General features: G+C 29.8%; 1 long non-coding RNA gene across 1 annotated transcript; it reads left to right on the forward strand.

The window, feature by feature from the left end:
- The first annotated feature begins 6797 nt into the window (after nt 1-6797).
- Nucleotides 6798-9576, forward strand: LOC133198986 (uncharacterized). The gene is made up of 3 exons (XR_009722701.1): nt 6798-6902; nt 8617-8699; nt 9340-9576. It is a non-coding gene; the product is annotated as an uncharacterized LOC133198986 (long non-coding RNA).
- The last annotated feature ends 1178 nt before the right edge of the window (nt 9577-10754 follow it).

Consider the following 10754-nt stretch of genomic DNA (forward strand, 5'->3'; position numbering starts at 1 on the left):
ACTCCCATTTTTAACCTTACATGGGATTTTTCATCCCATAATTTGTGAAATAGGACAAGAAGTTCTATAATTGTCACTAAAAGGATTAAAAGTTCTCTAACAAAATGATTTATAGAATATTTTATCCTACAGGAGAATGGAAATTGTTTTTATCTCTTTAATGTACAGGGAAAAACAGTCCATCTTCTTTTAATCTAATACAGTCAAGGGTCAAAATTATTTTTGAAAGCTTTTTGCCATATAATTCATTGCAAACTTAACATTTTAAAATCATTACTTTAATATTTCTACTCTAGCTTTATATCACTATAAAAAAAACTTTACTGTCATATTATATACATGCTGTGGTCTAAGATATAAAATTGTTATTCTTTACTTTTATCAGTGTTTATCATAAACCTTAAATAGACTTCTGCATGGATCTATCTTGAAATGATTTCATAATGAATGGTAACTAAAATATTTTTGTAAATATCATTGAAATAGGTTTGTAATGGGTTATAATTATAAGTGCTGAAATACTTCCGACCTTTAAATGTATTTTATGAAACCACCTTCTCGGGTGCTCCTTATACATAGGAGGGAATTCCATAACTGAACTGAACTAAAGCACCTTTCTTTTTGACTTATTAATTGCGCTGAGGTGATTGTGGACTAATTCAAGCATTACGTATTAAACCAATATCTCAATAAAATGAATATAAATGAGACTAAATTGATTTAAAAGTACGTGAATTAATCCTTTCAGCAGACTGCATCTTTCCCTGTTCTTGCATCACAGTTGCAACAATGCATTTACAGAATGTGTAATTTTACTACGAATACAAAGCGCAGTGGAGATCTTGATCGGTATTGGGTGGATTCGTCGCGACTATTTGGATTCACTCCGGGCGTTTCGTTTCATTCTAGATAAAGTATTCAATTGTTCTATAACGACTATATTTTTCTACTTTAAATGAATGTTGAATTATTTTTAATCATGGTAGCGTTTTCACTCGGAGAGCGTTATCAAATAAAAGTACTCAGCCAAGTGAATTTGCATGAAATAAAAGGAGAAAACTTGTAGTCCACTCAGGTTTCACAGATGAATTTAGGGGTCAAATAAATTCATATGTTATATGCATGCAGGTATCTTACTTTAAAAACTTAATTTCTATTTTTGAATAGTAATTATGACTGTATTTATAAGGCAGATAAAGCTCTCCCTTTTCAAATAATTTATTTAAATTTTAAAACCTGGTCTTGAGTAGAAAAAAAGTCTCCCATTGGTCATTTTCTTAATGTTTCAAAAAATATACACAAATTCATTTATTAGGTTTGATTTACTAAGTGAATGCTATGACAAAAAAATCTATTCCAAACTGGCTAAATTTCATTGAAAAGTACAAAAAGTTATGGTAATTTAATTAAGTGAACACACCAATTCCTATCGATGGAGTATACCATGATGATGGATTCTCCCTATGAAAATTTCAGTCCTCTTACAATTTATCAATTGACATTTAGAAAGTACATGCTATTGCAAGCAAAATAATATCAAACTGGCAAAATTTCATTCAGAAATAAAAAAGTTATAGCCATTCAAGAGAACACACCAGTACGATTGACAGAGTATAATATGATGATGGATTCTCCCTATGAAAATTTCAGTCCTTTTACAATTTATCATTTTATATTTAGAAAGTACATGCTATTGCAAGCAAAATAATATCAAACTGGCAAAATTTCATTCAGAAATAAAAAAGTTATGTCCATTCAAGAGAACATACCAGTACGATTGACAGAGTATAATATGATGATGGATTCTCCCTATGAAAATGTCAGTCCTTTTACAATTTATCATTTTACATTTAGAAAGTACATGCTATTGCAAGCAAAATAATATCAAATTGGCAAAATTTCATTCAGAAATAAAAAAGTTATGGCCATTCAAGAGAACACACCAGACTAGTATGATTAACGAGTAATATATGACATGATGATGGATTCTCCGTATGAAAATTTTAGTCCTCTTATAATTTATCACTTTACATGTAGAAAGTACATGCTATTGCAAGCAAACTAATTCCAAATTGGCAAAATTTCATTCAGAAATAAAAAAGTTATGGTCATTCATTAGAACACACCAGACTAGTACGATTAACGGAGTAATATGACATGATGATGGATTCTCCCTATGAAAATTTCAGTCCTCTTACAATTTATCAATTGACATTTAGAAAGTACATGCTATTGCAAGCAAAATAATATCAAATTGGCAAAATTTCATTCAGAAATAAAAAAAGTTATGGCCATTCAAGAGAACACACCAGTAGGATTGACAGAGTATAATATGATGATGGATTCTCCCTATGAAAATTTCAGTCCTCTTACAATTTATCAATTGACATTTAGAAAGTACATGCTATTGCAAGCAAAATAATATCAAACTGGCAAAATTTCATTCAGAAATAAAAAAGTTATGGCCATTCAAGAGAACACACCAGTACGATTGACAGAGTATAATATGATGATGGATTCTCCCTATGAAAATTTCAGTCCTTTTACAATTTATCATTTGGCATTTAGAAAGTACATGCTATTGCAAGCAAAATAATACCAAATTGGCAAAATTTCATTCAGAAATAAAAAAGTTATGGCCATTCAAGAGAACACACCAGTACGATTGACAGAGTATAATATGATGATGGATTCTCCCTATGAAAATTTCAGTCCTTTTACAATTTATCATTTTACATTTAGAAAGTACATGCTATTGCAAGCAAAATAATATCAAATTGGCAAAATTTCATTCAGAAATAAAAAAGTTATGGCCATTCAAGAGAACACACCAGTACGATTGACAGAGTATAATATGATGTAGATTCTCCCTATGAAAATTTCAGTCCTCTTACAATTTATCATTTTACATTTAGAAAGTACATGCTATTGCAAGCAAAATAATATCAAACTGGCAAAATTTCATTCAGAAATAAAAAAGTTATGGCCATTCAAGAGAACACACCAGTACGATTGACAGAGTATAATATGATGATGGATTCTCCCTATGAAAATTTCAGTCCTTTTACAATTTATCATTTTACATTTAGAAAGTACATGCTATTGCAAGCAAAATAATATCAAATTGGCAAAATTTCATTGAGAAATAAAAAAAGTTATATATAGCCATTCAAGAGAACACACCAGTATGATTAGGTGAGTTTAATTAACATGGCAAATGTTCCCTATGAAAATTGAAGTCTTAATTTTTACAATATCAGAATTTCTACTCTTTTCTATATCAGTATAACTTTAAATTTTGGGTCATTTTTAAATTTAAAGGATTGTAATTATATTGATAATTTTTTCAAGGAATGAATCAAAGAGCTGAGATGTATACCTATATAGTTTTTCTTCATACAAAAACTTACGATGAAATATGGCACAGTTAGATATTCTTCATTTAATTTATACACTTATTATTATCATTAAATTTCCCAAACAATTAGTTATGAAATGAAAAATACAATTTCTGGTAAATTGAGTCTAAATTCTGTAAGTGATTGTAATCTGCACCATAAAAGACAGTACTGAATGCATTGTAATAGGAAAGGTCATATTATATGTATGCATATATATAAATTGGTAAAATTAAATTGAAATGTTAGAAAAGTATATTTTATGAATATATATTTTTAATCTGTTAAATAAGAAAAAAATAAAATGTTAAATAAATGATGGTTTTTTAATTATGAAAATGAGTTGCAACAGATCTTTGAATGAGCAAACCATGAAGACTCATGTGTACATTCAAATACATGTATTTTGATTTTTTTTTTTTTTTTTTTTTTTTGAAACAGATACCAATAACTGTTTTCATGTGATAATAGCACTAACAACATAATTAGTCCAACATGTTGTTACCTAAACTTAATTAACAAGGTTAACTATATTTACTAATTATTAGCCATTGTCATCTTCATTGTTTTGCAGTAAAAAAAACTATAACTATACATATTTTTGTATGTCCATTAATCAACACTTTAAAATGTTGTTGTTTTTTCTTGGAAAATGTTTTAAAATAATTTTTAGAGTAGGTACTCCAAAACAAAGTATATACACAAATTGATAATAAACAGGAAATGGCTCGAGTCATCATCAGTCGGTGTGGAGATGAATTGTTGAATATATGTGTATATCACTGTTTACATTGAAGTTCTGGGAAAAAAAAAGGTGTGAGAATATTCCCTTCAGGCTAAATTTTACAATATATTTTCAAAGGTGTGAAATTGGAATCCATTCAATGATTTCAATCTGATCACTCTTTTACAACATTATTATAAGATTTTCCAGAATCAATAAATTACTCTAGATCTCTTGAAAATTCTTCAGCAAATCAAAGATACTGAAATACAATCAAGCCTTTGGAAGCAATTTCAGTACTCTTTTGAGATGGGGTGGGGTACATGTAAGGAGGTGGGCTCAACTGATGAAGAATTTATAGAAGCAACTTTTATAATTTTGTTGCATAATATTCGTAGCGTAAAAGAGACGTCTGCATATGGGGGCAACATTTCTTCTGCTTGATTTTTTAAAATTGTTTTAATTTTATTTTTTGTTTTACTGAATAACGATAAAATGTGTGAGTCGTTAGCTTTCCACTCTTACTCTGTATTTGGTGTTGATGTGCAGTGCTAAGTTTGTACAATCTCGTAAGATTTCAATACATGTATATAAAAAAAAAACCTGAAATAGACTTGAAATTAAACAACAGTGGCCTTATCGGCAGACATATGGCTGCAATTAGCCCTTTGTTTTATTTCACAAGTCCTGCATCTAGTATCTGAATTGTACTGTTTGTACACTTTGAATACAAGATTATTGATAGGAAAGTTAAGTATATGTGTATACTTATCACACGGAATTTACATTTGGTACATCATTAACTTTCAAATATCAAATTATATATTTTTATTCATTTTTACTATTTACAATTTAATCAGTTTGGTCTTCCACGAAAGATATTTTTAGATGCGAATGTGATCTACAGGATAACATTAAAACAAGGTGATTGAAGTTATATAGTAGAGTAACATATTATCTTCTTTATATACCAACAGTCCTAAGGGGACCGCTTTGATTATTAACTATAATTTAAATCAAGGATCTATAAATTGTCATTTTTTTCTACTAAACTTTAAAAAAAATTCCTTTTCGTCCAAAGTTTCTTAAAATAAAAGTTACATTGGCTATTATTGTTTAGATGAAAAAAATAAATCACGTAAACGTAAAGACCATAAGTATTTAAAATCTATAACTTTCATTCTAGAAAGGGACATAACTCTGTAAAGAGTATCGTATTATGCTATAGTGTCCTAGATCGGACATAGATATTCTTTAAGCTAGAGTTAAAGCTATAATTTTATAAATGATTTATTTTTATTTTATCGATAAAAAACAATAATAGGACATATTCATAAATGCGTCACAAGACCCACTTCGAGATATTGACTCTGCTGACTTCTAAACGCTTTAGCTTTGGACGGGACTATATTTTTGGACGGGGGTGTCGATCCCAAGTTAAGCTCAATCTGATTTTTTTTTTTTTTTTTTTTTTGATATTTGTCATCTGAGTTTGATTTCACAGAAAAATAATCAACTTCTGTTGTATTACCTGTTTTTCTTAATCTTGCAGTAAATGTTTGAATACTAATAAAGCAACTTAAGTCTGCTGTTAAACCTACCCCCCCCCCCTTGCTAACTTCCAAGAAACCAATATCTTCACCCCAGATCTCCATAGGGTATGATACATGTATGTATATACCTAGAGGCATTTAAGAGTCTTTTGTTTTCCCCAGGTAGCAAAACTGTCACAATTTGCTTGGAACTAACAAAACATACACAAGGGATATTAACACACAGCAAGTCGATTTAACAAATAAATCTACAATAGAAATTCATGAAAAACGAACTCCATGCTTTTACTAAACCTTTGGATTAAGTCATAATTTTTTTTTTCATTTTCAATTTAAAAATTAAATCCAAACAATTTTACATCGTTCATAATTGATAGCAAACAATTAATATAAAATTGCATCCCCCCCTTAAGGACAGATGATACAAACAAACGTTTGTCAAAAAATTCGAAAATATAAACTTGAATCATGTTTATGAAAGTAAAATGAATGCTCGTATAGCTTTTGATTTTTCATTCTACGTTTCACAAAAATGGGATTTGAAGTGACAAAAATTTATAGGTTACTATTGATTATCACATGAAGGATTGTTGGTGAATGATACAATTTTGAACATCATAGAAAGTTAACAATATATCAAAATGTCGTGAATTAAAAGAAGAAGAAGGGGCTTTATTGAGGCTATGTACTGACTGGACTTTTAAACTTGTACTGAATATCCCACTGACCATGCAAATAAAATTTTCTTGACTTTTCAAGGGAAACATTAATTTTTATTTTAGAGATACAGAGAGACTACCCACCCGTCCACTACCCCTCCTCCTTCTTATCATGTTCTCAATGATCATGATGATGTCCCATTTATATAAAATGTTAATATTTTTGGTATTGGGCATTTTAATTACCATTATTACCCATGGCAGTATTTACAACAACAACAAAAAAAATCTGAAAAAAATAGGCCTGATAATTTATTTCATTTCTTTGTTTTCTCGTGAACTATGCATTGTTTAAATTAAAAAAAGATAAACCAATAAATAAAAAGAAGCAGTAATATTCTATCTATGGATTCACTTCTTAAAAATTCTGTGCAGACGGATGCATTATATTCCTAGAATTACCCAATACCAACCAAAGAAAAAAAAAACGGCGACAAGATTATGAGGATATTGGAATTTCCACATGATGTTTGTAAACAAAATTATGACGAAGACCTGCTCTATTTTTGTAAGTAGATCTAGAATTATTGAATTTGTTATTTATTTCATTTAAAGCATGTTAATACATGGCTCATAGATTCTTTTTTTTTTGAAGTCTAAAGATCTATAGATCATCCTGATTCCTCGTTAACTGATGAAACAATCTTATGAATTTCTGTCACTGTAAAGTGTTTGCAGAGCTAGCAGTCGATGGGGTTATTCAGTAGTACATTATACAAGTTAACAAAGTAAATAATCGTCAGAAAATTATACACATCGGAATATTATTCTTTCGTTCGAATTTCCTCAATGACAACGTTGTAGGCTAGTATTCGTTCGTTCGAATATTCTCAATGTGTACACTAGCTGATGATTGTACTTAAAAAATTATACTGTCATGTCTAAAATTTGCAAGTTACAATTTATAAGTATCTTGATCACAGTCATCAGCATTACTGATTAGAAAATTAATTATCTTCTCTCAGACATGGTTAAAAGTACCCTACTACTGTAGTGTACTAGGGATTAACAAACATTGCATGTGTTGCAAGTACTATTTTTTTTTTTGGTGTCAAGATAAATTTTGAGATATGGGGGGTCAGTGCTTATAGTACATGTCATGATGGACATAATTAATAACCCCCAAAACTCCTACTTATATTGTTTGGAAGTATCCAAATATCAAATTACTAATTCTCTGTTAGAAAATTGGTTGATCCTCTGAAGTCTACATAGGACATGTACCCACATGATTATTGATATAATCAATGTTTTTTTTTTTAATCTCTGAAAAACAGTCTTAAAACTTTGAGTGAAAAATCAATCTTTATACTGCTAAACTCATTTTTTATACCATGAATACATACTTAGGAATATCATTATTAAGTTATGTTCATGTTCTTTTGAGGGGAAAAAATATACATCATGTAGATGCTTATGTGTAAGTAAATTATAAAAGACAAAAATGCTAGGACTTTTTTATTTTACATATTTATTTGTAAAAATATTTTTTCTATTAATTGGAAATGAAATAAAAAAAAGTTCTAGCTTTATTACTAATAATATGATTTTTTATTAGAATTGATAGGATATTGGATGTTTAAGAAATAAAGACCGCATTCTCATGAATGTTGCAGGATAACCTGCAATGTTAATGGAGACATAGATTTAAATTACACAAGGACTCCCATGCCAATTTCAATAGTCCTCACCCACTGAAGTCAAACACAAAGGTAGTCGCACGAGATTTACATGCATATTTAGCCTCCTTAGCGTCAGACACAGAGAAAGGTGCGCACGAGATTTTCATGCATATTAGGCCTTCTTAGCTCCTGACCTATCGACCTGCCTAATTTACATTCTGATAGAATTATCAAGAAATCAATTCCGCTAACTTTCAAAGAGTTACCACTGAGAAAAAAAACAGACATGGAAATATTATGGCATGACATCATGAAAAATTCTCAAGGGCATAAAACTACTATATACAGATACCGGTAAATGAATGCAGAACATGCACAAAGTTTCATTTATGGTATATTGATAGATAAAAATAATTTATACTTTTATACTTCGACCTCAGTAGGGGTAAATTTTAGCGTCAGTCATTTTGGCTGGATCGAGAAATTTGAGTGATCGATATTCAATTCATTTTCTAATTTTAGTGAAAAATTTAATCCATGCTTTGTTATTATACATGTAATTGGTATTGTATGATTTATTCTATTTTTTTTCTTTAACAGAAAATGAAGGTATAGTAGCTGACATATAGTGTACATGTACCACTTGAAGATTTGTCCCCCTTGTAGATACAAGAAATGCAAAGGTAATTCTTTGTGAAAATAGAGAGAATGAATAATAAAATTTTTCAAACCATACAACAAAAACTACTTTGAATAATTAGTACGCAACCAACCATTTACAATTTAATTTTGCAGTTTTATTTCTTTAAGATTGAAAAAAATCAAATTTGATATTTTTTTTAGCTCTACTGGTCAGAGACCAGAAGAGCTTATGGGATAGGAAGGTGTCCCTCGTCCATCCGTCTAGCTGTCCGTCTGTCTGTCTGTCCATGGCGTCTAGTTGTCTGTCTGTCTAGCTGTCCATCTGTTTGTAATTTTTCAAAACACTACTCCTCCTACAGTTTTATTCTGATTTCAATATAACTTAGACTGCACTAAGGTACATTTCAATGCACGGTGCTGCCATGGTTACTAAAAATAGAAATTTCTGTAAAATTCCTTTAAAACGCTACTCTACCTACAATTTTGGTATGATTTCAATATAATGTGGCACACAAGTAGACTACACTTAGATACATAATTCTATTTATTGCTGTCTGTTGCAAAGTTTCAAATCCAAGTGTTACTTTTTCTTTGTTATACATATAGACCAGGAGAGCTACAGTCTCATCAGAGACTTCTGGTTTATCCTTTTCATCACACAGCGACTTTCCTTTTTTTCAGTGTACACAGATACATACACATAAAAGGAGACATCACCTCATGATCTGTGGATCCATTGAAAACTTTAAGGACAAAACTTTTGATAATTCATTCATGTATAGAGTGTTGACTCGAATATTGAATATCTAATGAATGGAACCAAGAGAATTAATTTAAGAAGTATTATATTGTATATTACTCTTCTTATTCATCTGTCAAATTTCTTAATTAAAAATTAAACTTAAAGGCTTAAATAAGGATTTTTTTTTCATTATTTTAATTAGAACAAGTTCTTTAATTTATTTTTCTCTTATATAAACGGGCATTTAAGGTCATACGCAACGTAGTTTGCACTTTATTGGGTTCTTCCCTGGAGTTGAAGAGTTCCACTAAATGAAGGACCTGTGTGCAATATTTTTATTGTCTATATATGGATTTGTAAATCTCTTCTAAAACAATTTTGATAAAAAAAATCTGGAATTTATGTTTTGTAATTTTTGTACATTTTTCTTTGAATAATGCAAAATTTTTCAAACTTTAATATCTTTTCAAAATCCCTGGAAATGCATGCTGATTTTTTGTTTAAAAATATGTTATATGGTACATGTATTATAAGTTTAAATTTAGAATATCTTGAAAAATTATCAGTAGGTAAGGTATTTTGCGTATGTCCTTAAATGTAAAATGAAGGTATGTGTACCTTTATTCAATGAACTAGGGAACTCATGAAGTGTGCATATTTATATAATAGTGTTGTATTTTGCATGCACTATTCTTAAAAAGTAGTCAGGGTTTGACACATGGTGCACAAGCCGGAGGCTTTAGGTATAATGTACAGATAGTTTTAGAGAATAGTAGTTGAGTGATGGGGTCAATTGCAAGAAACTATTTTAGAAGAATTATTTTGTTTATTTTTCATCTTAAGTGTTAGCTGCAGAACTGTAGCTCTCTGAAAAAATATATATTGACAGACGGGAGAGCTACAGTGCCACCCATAGAAAAAACTGTATATTTATTGTGCACTTTTTGTGCGCTGTTTCTCGATTTATTTCTCAGTGTTTTTAAAACTGTCATCTCAAAATATTACTAAACGTGTGTTTCTAACATATTCTTTCACTGTTTCCACAATAAAACATTCCTTATAATTGTTTTTAACAGCCCTCCTGGCCCTGAAATTGAAATCATTGAAAATTTTGCCTATTTATACTGCCATTTTGGTCTTCACGAGAATTCGGTCCAACGCACTTAGTACAAGTGTAAACTACGAAAGTTATAGAGGAGTAAGGACTTTTTTGAAATGTAGCTTTTTTTTCAATTGAGGTAAGAATTTCGAAGAATTAATTCAGAACCGAGCGCACTTTTTTGTGCGCAATAAATATACAGTTTTTTCAATGGGTGGCACTGTAGCTCTCTGGTCTGTCAACATATATTTTTTC

This window comes from Saccostrea echinata, unplaced genomic scaffold (assembly GCF_033153115.1).
Source record: "Saccostrea echinata isolate AGI-Se365-2 ecotype Australia unplaced genomic scaffold, CSIRO_AGI_Sech_v1 ptg000033l, whole genome shotgun sequence".
Taxonomy (NCBI): Eukaryota; Metazoa; Mollusca; class Bivalvia; order Ostreida; family Ostreidae; genus Saccostrea; species Saccostrea echinata.